A 12944-nucleotide genomic window follows, 5' to 3' on the forward strand; every position below is an offset into this window, starting at 1 on the left:
TCCGATCGGGCGCCCCAGGTACCGCTGGTGTGATATCGTGGAGGCGGACCTGCGTCGGCTGAATGCCAATTCATGGCAGGAAACCGCGCTGGATCGGGACAGGTGGCGTTCTCTCGTTTCGGAGGCCAAGATTCTTTTTGGATCGCTGAGCCAAAGCAGTTAGTTATGATACAAGTGTGCTATGTTGGTCATTACACACGAGGCGATATTGTGCGCGCGAGCTGCAAGCGCTTGTATCATAATCTATTTTATTTTTATTTATTTTAAAACCACATGCAAGTATACAGTGCTGACCAAAACACTTACTAATATACTTCCGTAGCGTAGAAAATATTGGGCGATTTTGCAAATTTTCCATTGAATAAAATTTTCATATGCCGCAAATTATTTTTCACCCGATTTTGATGGTAAAAGGCTATCGTTCTCGGCTCTTGCCTCTATTAGTATTACTGGCAGCGTAAATTTTATGTGTTCATCATTTTCAATGCTTGAAAATGACATTTTCGTCAATGTATAAACTAAAAACATGCAAAACTATTCCAATTTTATGACAAATACGGAAAATGGCTGGCGCGGTTTTTTTTTACGCACGATTCCAATGCGCGCGCAAGGCAAAGGCGCGAACGAAATCGACAAACAGCCAATTTAAAAAATGTAATAAAGCTAATATTTTTCGTATTTCTATTCGACGGATTGAGATCAAATCGATAAAATGTTATGTTTATTCATTAATGAAATTTACTAGATAATTTAATCTATAAATTGTTTGGTTTGATAAAACCTCTTTGAAGTAACATTTGAAACACCTGATAGTTGGTTAAAAAAAATGTATTACTCGACCAAATTAAGAAGGCTCCGTTTCCATGCATATTATTAGCAATCAGTTCCCTTCTTAACTCAGTCGGATAATATAATGAAAAAGCACGAGTGTTATAATATACTGAAAAAGCACGAGTGTTATAATATACTGAAAAAGCACGCGTGTTTAATATCTAGGATTATGAGCCAAAAATCGGTGGAATGAAAACGTCGTTTTGAGCAAGTGTGTTGAAAAATACTTATATATCATCGTGTGAAAAGGACAACATGATAGTATTGATCCAGTCCGGTCTGGCCTAGCGGGTAGTGACCGTGCCTATGAAGCCGATGGTCCCGGATTGGAATCCTGGTAAGGGCATTTATTTGTGTGACGATTTATATAATGCATAGATGGTATTCGTAAATACCCTGGTTTTGAAGTTACCCGAATGCATATCAAATATTTAATGTTTTAATTCGTAATTAAAGAGTAAGTTAAGACCCTTTTCACAAATATTTTATATGAGTACAACAAGATAGTTGAATAAACAGTTATTAATGTTATTATTACAATGGTGTATTAATTATATCATGCAATGGCGTTGGAGAACAAAAGCTTTACATGGTTCGCTTTAAAATAGGATTAGCAAGAACTGAACAGAAGTACGAATGAGGATATTCTCAATCACTAAATGTAGTAACACCAAATCAAGAATCCGATAAAAATGTATAAATACACACACACACACACATTTAGTGATTTATTGCCCAAGAGCCCGTGCCAGCCAGACGTACGTCTTAGTATAAAAGTTGATTTTATAGACAGAATAAATAATAGTACTACCGTATAGAAATGACACTACCTACATAAACGAAGTTTAACAGCGATTCAGGGTCGAATTATGCTGTCCCTTTCTAATGTATGGAACTATCCCTTCGGCCATTTAGGGTTGTCAAAATTCAAGTCTCTTGTCTGTGGTCGTACACGTATAGGGACGTCAAGTTGTGCATGACAACCTAATAATTGCTCGGAGCAATGCTGAACCGAGCGGAGCCGGAAAAAGCCGAAAGGAGGAGTGTCGCCCACTGCCCCTATGAAACCTATGTCGCGGTGGCTTTAGCAGTTATAGGTAAGTACTTAGCTTTTATTGGTACAGTCACTGAAAACATCGATACGGACAAAGTGCCAAAAATATGTATACACTACCCTAATATATGGGCCATAAAGTCGTATATATATATATTTTTTTGGCACTTCGATCGTGTCGATGTTTTCAGACGTGACTGTACGAGACGCAAGTCTGGCTGTCACGGGCTCTTGCTTTATAACAAGCTCATACTTTCTTCTGTGGTGCTTATTCTAATCCTAAAAATTGCGAAGTATATAAAATCCCGCCAAAACTTTTTTATATTACTAATATAATTATGGTTATATAGATGTGATGAATTTATCGCGATGTAAATGAGTGCTTTGAATTATATAAGACTGCTGTGATCCCTTATTGTATATATTTGTACGAACCCGCTAGACAAGCACTGATTAAATAGAGGTACTTTAGATAAAAATAGGGTAAATCATCTACTGGCCGCTGTCCAGTAGCTGGCAATAACACAAAAACAGTTAAGTACGCAAATACAGTTGTCAAACGATAATGCATAACGAATAACGATAGCGCATGTTTTTTTTAAATAAAATAATTAAATTAGACACTCGATTGCAATCTATCAATTCAGGTTAGTTATTGGCGATTTACCCTATCATTAGACATTCTAGCACAATGCTATTTGTCGCCCGTGAAGTATTCGTTTCTTCTGGCACGTTGTGTAGGTGCGAAAGATGATAACTTTGCGATACGTAAAAACTAACAGATATGAGACAGTAAGTGATTAGATAGGTATTTCTATGTATTTCATTTCGTTCTTTGGGCACCAAGCGGAATTCCATTTCAGAACTGAGATATTAGTATTTTAGTCAAAATGCTGTCATCTTTATTAGCTAGGAAATAGAGTCCAAGTAAGTAAATTAATTGCTGCAGGGTAGATGTTCGCGCACCGCCGCCGCCGGGAGAGCGCGGAGTATGGACTCGCCCAGCGGTGGAGTCTACTGCCAAGTTAATAAGGATGATTACATTTTGACTAATATAGATAGCGGTAAGAGCGTGCGACTTGCAATCCGGAGGTTTTTTTTTTATACTATGTCGGTGGCAAACAAGCATACGGCCCGCCTGATGGTAAGCTCCGTAGCCTATGTAAGCCTGCAACTCCAGAGGAGTTACATGCGCGTTGCCGACCCTAAACCCGCCCCCCTCGTTGAGCTCTGGCAACCTTACTCACCGGCAGGAACACAACACTATGAGTAGGGTCTAGTGTTATTTGGCTGCTGTTTTCTGTAAGGTGGAGGTACTTCCCCAGTTGGGCTCTGCTCTAGATCTGGAATGACATCCACTGGCTGTGCCCTACCACACAAAGCGAGATGACATTCGCAATGCCCATACCTCTCTTTTGGACGCAGTTTAAGGACGTACCCGGGTCCAAGGTTGCGGGTTCAAACCCCGTCTCGTACCAATGAGTTTTTCGGAACTTATGTACGAAATATCATTTGATATTTATCAGTCGTTTTTTTTGTGAAGGAAAACATCGTGAGACTCGTGAGGAACCCGGACTAATCCCAACAAGGCCTAGTTTACCCTCTGGGTTGGAAGGTCAGATGGCAGTCGCTTTCGTAAAAACTAGTGCCTACGCCAAATCTTGTGATTAGTTGTCAAGCGGACCCCAGGCTCCCATGAGCTGTGGCAAAATGCCGGGACAGCGCGAGGAAGAAGGAGATACCGATATCTCATTTCTGCAATGGAATTTCGCTTAGTGCCTATAAAACGAAATGTAGTTCATAGATATACCTATCTAGTGACCTAATACTCAACATGGTTTCTGGACCATTATGACGCAAAGTCTTTCTGATTTCGAAGCGGTTAAAAATAGGAAGGTATGGTAATTCCTTTTAAGATGGGCTATTAAATAATCAAGACAACCAACCTTCAAACAAAGATGTGCTGTTACGGAATAGAGTTTAAAATATCTCAGTGAATTCATGAAAAAGTGACGCAGATTTCGGAGAAAGGCATCTTTGTATGAAGTGAAGTTGTCGTTATTTAGTTGTCTGTGTAGGTGATGCTTTTATTTGCTCATTAAAAAAGTCGGAACCGATTGTAAGTCGATTTTAAGGTTACGTATGTAGGGGTACCAACCGGAACTCTATAGCTAAGTCTCCACTTCCTGTCTGGCTGTCTGTCATACGGCAATATCTTATGAAAGTTATGATAACAAGCCAGTTCATTGAAAATAAGGATTGGAAAAAAATATGAACTCGTAAATTAGCCTGTAGTACATAACTTCGCCTTAACTAACATTTAATCATAATTCCGCTATTGTATCATCATAGGACAGCAAGTTTTTGAATAATTTTCATAATTAAAGCAGATAAGGCGAAGTTGCGGACGGGTGGCAACGATACAACTTTATAAGTACTATTTTTAGTGTGAATTCAATGGGATGTCTATTTCTTGGCGAAGTTGGGCACAAAGGGCGAAGTTAGAGTTCTACATTTTCCTACCCTGATTTTCAATGAATTGCAATGACGGGGGTTGCTCATGAATTTTCATATAGTGTGTATCTTTAGCTGCTATAGCAAGCCCTCTTACAAGTTTATGATTATGAAACAAAAACTTATGGTATAAAGTAAGGTGGGGTAAGACGAATATAGTTTATTTTGCTCGGGGCCGGACAAACAGTATGAGGATTCCATACAAGTGTTTGTCTCGTCCCGGTAATAGTGTAACCCCACCTTGCCTTAAGTATTTTTCGTATTGCATGAAGATACGTTACGGAACCCTTCATTGTGCGGTGTCCGACACGCATTTAATCGGCTTTTATTTACCTACGCGGTATTAATTATACTAATTATGAATCGTATTACTTGTTTATTTATTAATATTTTTATACGAAGCGCAATTGTAGCAAACGTGCCTCAATGGATTGTAATTTAAAATGTCCAATTTACATTTTAGATGACAACCTTTTTAAGTTATTTAATGTATACTGTAAATAGTAGGTACTTAAATTAGTGTTTTAATCTGTACATTCAGCCTTGGTCATAGTAAGTAGGCTATTAAAATAATGCGAAGTTTTTTGTAATTTAGAAGTACAACTGTAACTGGGAATGAAATAAAGTGGTAAAAATCAAACTCTTATTTGCTTATTTTATTTTGTAAACCTATCTTGTTACTGGGTACATTCAAGGTATTATATATCGACACGGACAAAGTGCCAAAAATATGTATACACGACCTTATTGCCTATATATTAAAGTAGTGTGTACATATTTTTGGCACCTTGTCCGTGTCGATATTTAATACCTTGACTGTACACCCATCAGAATCCAGAAAGTATGTGCCGGTTTTGCAAAAATAATACACAATGCTTCACGAGGAGCCCTAAAGGTTTTATTTTAAATGACAGGTTTACTTAACATTTGATTTTTATATACGAAAAAATCTAACAAAAAAAATTAGTTTTTGGTAAAATTGACCTAAAGCCTATAACGTTTTCTTCTTCTTTTGGCATCAGGAATGTGTGGTTCAAATCTTTCGGGTTCCTCCTGTTACACCTTGTATAATGCAAGTATGGCAGTGGACATTGTAGGTATAGTTGTTAGATTTGTAGCTGGCCCCGAGCGGCTAATCCTTTGTCTATTAATAAGTAAAACTGCACCTGCTGGCGAGCGCCGCGGTTGGAGCGAGATAGGAGACACGGTGTGTAAGCCTGCAAGCTTAGTAGGTAGGTAGTGACAATCTCTACCTAATCTCTCTAAATCTCTAAATCTTTTTTCCACTACTATGGTGTCTCTCGTGTCCGACAGCTTCGCTCTTCTGGCAATCTATCTCTGTCTATACCATCTCACCGAACTGGTTACATGTCCGATTCTTTCTCTATTCAGGCAGCTCGCCTTTGGAATAGTCTCCCTGTCAAAATTAGACAGTGTCCGAACAGGTTTGCTTTTAAAAAATCCTCAAGTGAGCACTTTGCTGGCAGTACTGGAAAATCTTAATGTTTCTGCTTTGTAAGTTCATCTGATTTCATATATATATATATATATGTATACCCAACTAGCACACTAGTGGATATAGCAGCCTATTTTGCAACTTTTAGCTGTACAGTAGCGCTTTAAGGGTTCAGAAAGTGATTTTAAGTTCTACTATTGCTTCTGTAATTGCTCATAGCTGTAAATATCACTAGAGGTAGCAGAAACTGAACCAAATGTCACTCTAGGCTTTATAAGAGTTCATTTTACAACCCATTTGCCGTCTATAGCTTTAAAAGAGAGTTAAAACATGTATGTTAAAGCTTAAGGCTGCTAAAAAGCTTCTATTGCCGCTGTCGTACGCTTCAGAACTGCATAAAGACTTTAATTGCAGACTTTTAAACGGAACTGTATAAAAGATATATTTATCACTGTTCTGCCACTGAAAGTTTTATTGCAGAAGTGATTTGTACTTTTGCGCAGACTTAAGTAGCAATTTGAGCGACTGTTTTACTAATAGCGACATACAACAATAGAAGCAAGAGCGTATTTGACACATTGCCTACTTTTTTGGATACATTCTGCCATTTTTATTGGAGAAGTCACATTTTATAAAATATTTGAGCCAGTTTAAAAGAAATATGGACCTAAAAGCATGGAAGTTCAAACAAAGAACTGGTGGATATCGCAAGAAAGTACGGAGAGTTTATCAGAATATGCAGAAATTAAAAAAGACAACTGTGTGTGAGAAGTCTGTAATTGAAATAATTAATAATACATAAGTTAAAAACTCATTACGTGAGAGTGATTTAGCTTTCATTTATAATACTCTAGTAATTTAATTTATTATTTAAGGGATTCATTGGAAACAAAAAAAATAATGCGCCAAGTTCGAGTTCTACAAACACAAGCGAGGGTCCCGTAGATTTTGTTTTCCAAATTATTTTCCAGTTTGGCTGTCGAGTTGAATCTTCTATTTTACATAATTTTTAACTTTTTTTTTCGGCCAGTGTAACACTCCATGTTTTTCCCACTTAGATGGACAGATGCACAGTTCTTGTTTATCTTGTTGTTCATTATAAGTTTGAATTATTTTGAAAGGCATTCTGAAAACATGATAAAACATAGTAAGTGTTAAGCAATTGATAGAGCGAAAAATATAGAAGCAGCTACAAACGATCATCGTATTTTAGGGTTTTCAACGAGTTCTACGGATCTCTAAACATATAACTATTAGTGTGGTTCGATACCTGCAGTAAGTACGAAATAAAAGTGATTGTAAAGACTTGAACAGCATTAGTGGTACAGGTATTACTTGGGTCTTTAGAAGAGTGAAACTTAACGCTTTGACGCGCAGAGTGGAGGTATTACGGTTGAAGTTGCAAGTTAAAGCTGCTTCTCATAGACGCCATGTTTACAAGACAATTATTTATCATTACTTGAGAAATTTATAGGTTTTTATCACAAATATCATAATTTGTAGTAAAATATAACTTAATATAGTACCAGCAACTTACTAAATACAAATGTAGTCAAGTATTTAACTTCAATATCGTGTAGGTATGTGATATAATATTATTTATATATTAATATTTTTACATATTTTACGATATTCTGAGGTAATTATTGAGGCGCGTTAAAAATACTCCAATAATATCAACTTTATGCACGATAAACTGATCTGCGTTTTTAGCCACTTGCATATAGTACAAAACGTAGCTCAAAAACACTTACCTTCACTTCACTTCACTATTTGTTATTCACTGTCACAGGAACAACTCAGATGTATTTAATAAATGAGAGACAAGGTGAATTGAATGATCAGTTGATCGTCGATCCTTTTATAATTCGTTCAGTTAAACTGTCATTCATTCAATAAGCGCCACAAGAGATTTAGTGTGGTGTTAATTATTAGTTGCAGCTCCTGTAGCGCTGTTATGCCACTATCTATGAAGTTCTAATTGAACGGTAGGTTGCAAAAACTTGTGCCCCTTTGGCTGTAAAGCGCCTGCATAAGGTCTGCAGTGCACGCTCTGGCGCTTGAGCTTGGCACCTTTCGGAATAATCGGATTAGCTCCAAAGCCCTTAAGCAACTAGTTGTGCTAGTTGGGTATGTAAGTATATGTATTTGTGTCAATATTATTAATATATATGTATGTTTATGTATGTGTATTTCTTATGAATGTATTGTGTTCGTACATGTATCAATTGTATCACCTATACCTATGTTTTTGCACCGCCTACAACTTATCTGCTTTGCCTAAAGGTTGACTGGTAGAGAATGCCTTACGGCATTAAGTTCGCCTATTGTACAGTGTGTTTTCTTATGTGCAATAAAGATTAAATAAATAAATAAATCTCTGCGTAAGGGTAATCCTGGATTGCTGCATTCCCAACTACCCGTTTTATGTATCCGGCGATTGAGAGCGGATGGAAGACATGCTGTCGCGATCGCTAGAAGTTCAACTCGAGACTCGTTAAAACCAGAAAGACACTTCCCCTCACTTTTACAACAAATACATTTGAGAGTTCCTCGTAGACGTCTGCGCCAGTGTCAGAAAAAAAAATGTTTTCCATTCCCTTTAGTCGAACATGCTATGCAAAAAATGTATTTATAAGACGTGTTTCTAAACTTTTTAACGAAAATGAAAAACTTAACAATTTAGATTTGTTTAACTGTTCTGTTAATTCACAAAAAAGTGCTTTTCGGTAATTAATTATATATTTTTTTCATTATTTATGACACTTTCCGGTAAATATGTCACTACTCATAAATTTCTACACTTAAACCTTATTATCAATACTTATGTACCTATGGGACGGGTCGATTCGCGAAAATTGGCGAGGATTTCTTATAAAATAAATTTGACTAAATTGTGCACAAAACGTGCGCCGCCGGCTCTCGTGAGTCTACCTATACCTTCAAACTTAACTACCTACTCGTAGTACCTATTTTTGTTTGTTGTTTTATAGACTGCAATTTATATACAATAAGGAAACTCGGTTTACAACCCCTTGATCAAGCCTTCACATAATTTAATTAATAAAATATACCTAATGCCTACAACTAAACGTTTAATTTTCTTAAGTTATTGCGTGACAGACTATCCTCTGATAGTTCGTTCAGTTTAAATAAATCGAAATGCCGGGTACGTGCCCCTAGCCACCCGTGTGTTCCAAGTTGAATGTAAGAACTTCGCTTCGCTCGCTCGTTCTATAATAACTATGTCTCTCACCTTGACGGGAACCGTGTCACGGTTGTAATTTCTTCTGCGCTCAGGTTTTGTTAGTAAACATTTAATTTTAAGGCAGTTTTTCTTAGAATTGCCCACCGGTCTACTTTTAGGTCGCATCTTATTAGAAAACGCTCTGGGTTCTGGTCACACCGCGAACTCTCAGTTTTCGGAGTTCATCTATTTCCATCGCTGTTATTCCATTGTTGCAGAAGCAAGAGGGATGAGGATAGCCGATGTTTAAAATACACGAACTTTGGTGAACGGAATACTGTTTAGCCCTGGCGAAGATGCCATAACTTGTTTATTTCACAACTGTTATTGTAATAACTTTTATAAGACTGGTAACGTCAAAGGTTATCTTTTTAAACTAAATAGAAACAGAGAAGCTTGAAAAAAGCACAGTTGTACTTTAAACAAGAGAGGCAAATAATTTCCTCTATTCATTCCACCGGTCCTTTATTCGGTATATTTAATTATTCCTCTGGCAACACAAAGGTTTTAAATTCTCACATTTGTTTCGAGAGACTTCACAATAGTTTATTGTTTGCTACAAATTTTACTAAATTGCGTTCGCGGCAGGCGTTGCAAAGACAAAAAGCTTCGAAGGAAAAACTACCATGAAATTGAATTAAATTGTACACAGCAGTTGTCCTAAGATTATTAAATCAGGACATACAAGGCGTAACCCTCTATAGAATTATTGTTTTACCGTCTTTTTCGCCCATTTTTTCCAAGTTGGAATAATACGATACCGATTATGCCCTTAGACGGATCATCTGTATTTTCCACATTGTATCCTAAAATATTATTTCCTGTTATGATACACATTCGTATGTTATATTTAGGATTATCGGAAATGTGTCAATTTATTATTTATATATTATTTATTGATAAACTAAATCGATTACTCCCTTTTGGATGGATCTAAGGTAAAAATAAATAAAAATGTCTCAAGTGTATTAAATTTATGCTACTTTTACTGCAGGACATCCAATGCGCTAATTTTAAATTACATTCAGGGTTAATTGCACAAACTTTCCTTTGTAGCTAGTAGTTATAATATTAGAAATCGTAAGTATTCTTCATTGCTGCGATCCCGAGCGCAAATGATTTTTTTGTGTGATCTTTTGTGACTTAGGTTACCGTCACAAGAAATCTGCCAGTGACTGGCAACATTAGATTTACCGCGTTAAGCACTCCAGAGATTGCGCTCTAATGCGGCCCGCGACGAGCCGTGACGGGTCCGCTAATCTGGTGACGTTGGGGTTGCCATACTAACGAACAAAATGCTTCCAAAATATTGTTTAAAATAAGTACAACAGCATATATGCAGCAGTACTTATTCTTCGGAGATCACTAGACTTCTTGAAATCATTTAACCATTTAAGTAATCAAACACGTTACATTTAAACACTTCTAACTATATCTAATTCGACAAGAGTCGTTTGTCAGATTATGACCCCAAAAATATGTGATTTTGGTGTGTGAAATTGGTTTTAGTACCAGTCTACAAACAGAAAATAAACACATATATTTAGTAAGGTTTTTCGTTTACTTACGTGTACAAAAGCATTACTTTAATATGTTTATGAAAAGCTTAGAAAGCGTATCTGGTAAATACGAGTAGGTAAAGCCTGACCAGATATATATGATCACGCGCCATATTGCGGAATTTCATTAGAACTAAATTTTTCATATTAAATTGAACTGTCACCCTATACATGAGAATAACAGCGCCCTCTTGACAATGATCATATATTTCTGGTCGAGCTTTAGAACCATTCGGGTTTATGGGTCATCAAGTTTTATTTTAAATATCCAGAGAACTCAGAAGCTGGCAACCCTTGGCTATGTGTGAGATGCGTCCGCTTTAAGACAGGCTAATTCGATTATATGGCGACACCGCAGAGCAATAAGCTAAGAGTTCTAACGAGGTTTATACACTTCCTTCAGCCAATGTGGCTGTCACGGGAAGTCAGCTTTGCTCTATTTGGACTAAAAACACTTAAATATCACTGAATTAAAATCTAATTTCTATAGATATTTGTTATATCCGTTTCGGGGCAGGATTAAAAAAACCTTTGGCTTAAGCCTTAGCTTTTTAGGGTTTTACTTTATTCTTTCACCGGCCATGACAAAAAAAACTAACAAAAACCATTTACATGTCGATACTTTACATAAAATCGAAACTCGTTTACTTACACGAACTTTTTAGCGTTCGAGCTTCATGCTATCGAGGTTCCACAGTATACTGATTCCGTCTGAACAAGTCTCGTTTTCCCAAATCTCAGAAAACTCGGAACAACCCAAACAACATGATTACACAGAAACCAGGAACTCGGGATAACTCCGTAATACTTAGGAACACCCAAATATTTGCGTTCCCTGTTTGTTCCGAACTTGTCCAACCGAACTTAATGGAGCGGCGAATGTGAATTGAATGTACACCGTGCTCTTGTTCTATTATACATTAGGATGATTAATTTGGAAGTAAGATCAATACGGATAAGTGTGGCTGACCTTTACATTGAGGCCCGTTTTCACATTGATTAATGTTTATTGTGAGTTCCAACCAAGACAGACCAATAAAGGAAAAAAGAAAAGTCTAACACATGCATCCTGTAGGGCTAAGATGGTCGGCTCTTTATCATTTGTCACCCACCATGTCTGTCACGTTCCGACAAGTATGTAAGTGCGAAAGTGACGGGCATGACAAGTGATAAAAATGGAACCATGCTGCCACTGCTGTCGTGTTTAACATACGGATGCCAAACGTGACACTAACTGAATAATTAACCAACAAAATTAAAATATGCCAAAATGGAATAGAGAGAAGTGTAATTTCAAACCGAGCATTTTCTCTCAAAAACCATCAACTCGATGAAGTGGATCTGATGATGATGACGTTTTGATGATAATGATGATGATTTTTTTAAATGTAATATATTCACCGATTTGAGTAATTGTTTTGTTGTTTGACAGGAGTTACCTCCAAGGTGGTCCCATAATATTTTTGGTTCAGATCTGATGATGGAATCCACGAGGAATTGAGGGAATTCCTCAATTTTTAAATGCACATGTATGGTGATTTGACTGTATTATTAAGCAACTCAAGCATTTCCTCTCGTAAACTACCAATTTCATGTAGTGCAACAGCCTTACCACGAGTTTGACTCCACATATTAACTGACGTATTCGTAACTTACTTTTTATCTCTCTCGCACTAATAGGATGCCAGTACGAGCGAGATGCATAGAAAATAAGTTACGCTATAGCAAATATGTCAGTGTCAAAATCGTGGTAAGTCTACTGACTGATTATGAAAACCGCGGGCGATATGTGGAACTTACGTGTTATAATTGGGTGTATTTTTTATTGTAATAATAGTGATTTATATAAGTTTTTTTTGGAATAACTTTTGTTATTATTTAAGTTGTATATGATAATATAAATAAATGTAATGGGTGTATTATGATTTTTGATGTAGGCAGTGTTGGAAATAAGAGGTGAGGGGTAGGTGTGAGAGGTATGTGAGGTAGACGGTGGTGGTGAAGGTAGACGGGGGTCTGAGGTTGGGGTTTGAGGGGTTTGGGCTTGACGAGTCAGGCTTTGAGAGGTTAAGGGGTCGAGAGGGTGGTGAATTGATGGGTCGGAGAGTAAGGGGTTGGAAGTTATTGGGGGTTAGGATTAGGGATTAAAGGGTCTGGGGTGGAGGGGTCAGGGAATACCAGTTGAAGAGAAGAGTTACATATCAGTTGGTATCCTTTTTGAAGTCGGTTTACTTTATTTTGTAAAAAGTTTTTTATGTTTATTTATTTTTATTGCGAGTTCAT

The 12944-nt window shown here is 37.0% G+C and overlaps 1 long non-coding RNA gene across 1 annotated transcript; it reads left to right on the top strand.

Moving 5' to 3' along the window:
* The first annotated feature begins 2 nt into the window (after nt 1-2).
* On the top strand, nt 3-5045 carry LOC133531881 (uncharacterized). The gene is made up of 2 exons (XR_009801610.1): nt 3-2977; nt 3335-5045. It is a non-coding gene; the product is annotated as an uncharacterized LOC133531881 (long non-coding RNA).
* Nucleotides 5046-12944: the final 7899 nt, after the last annotated feature.

Source organism: Cydia pomonella, chromosome 2, assembly GCF_033807575.1.
Source record: "Cydia pomonella isolate Wapato2018A chromosome 2, ilCydPomo1, whole genome shotgun sequence".
In the NCBI taxonomy this organism is placed as follows: Eukaryota; Metazoa; Arthropoda; class Insecta; order Lepidoptera; family Tortricidae; genus Cydia; species Cydia pomonella.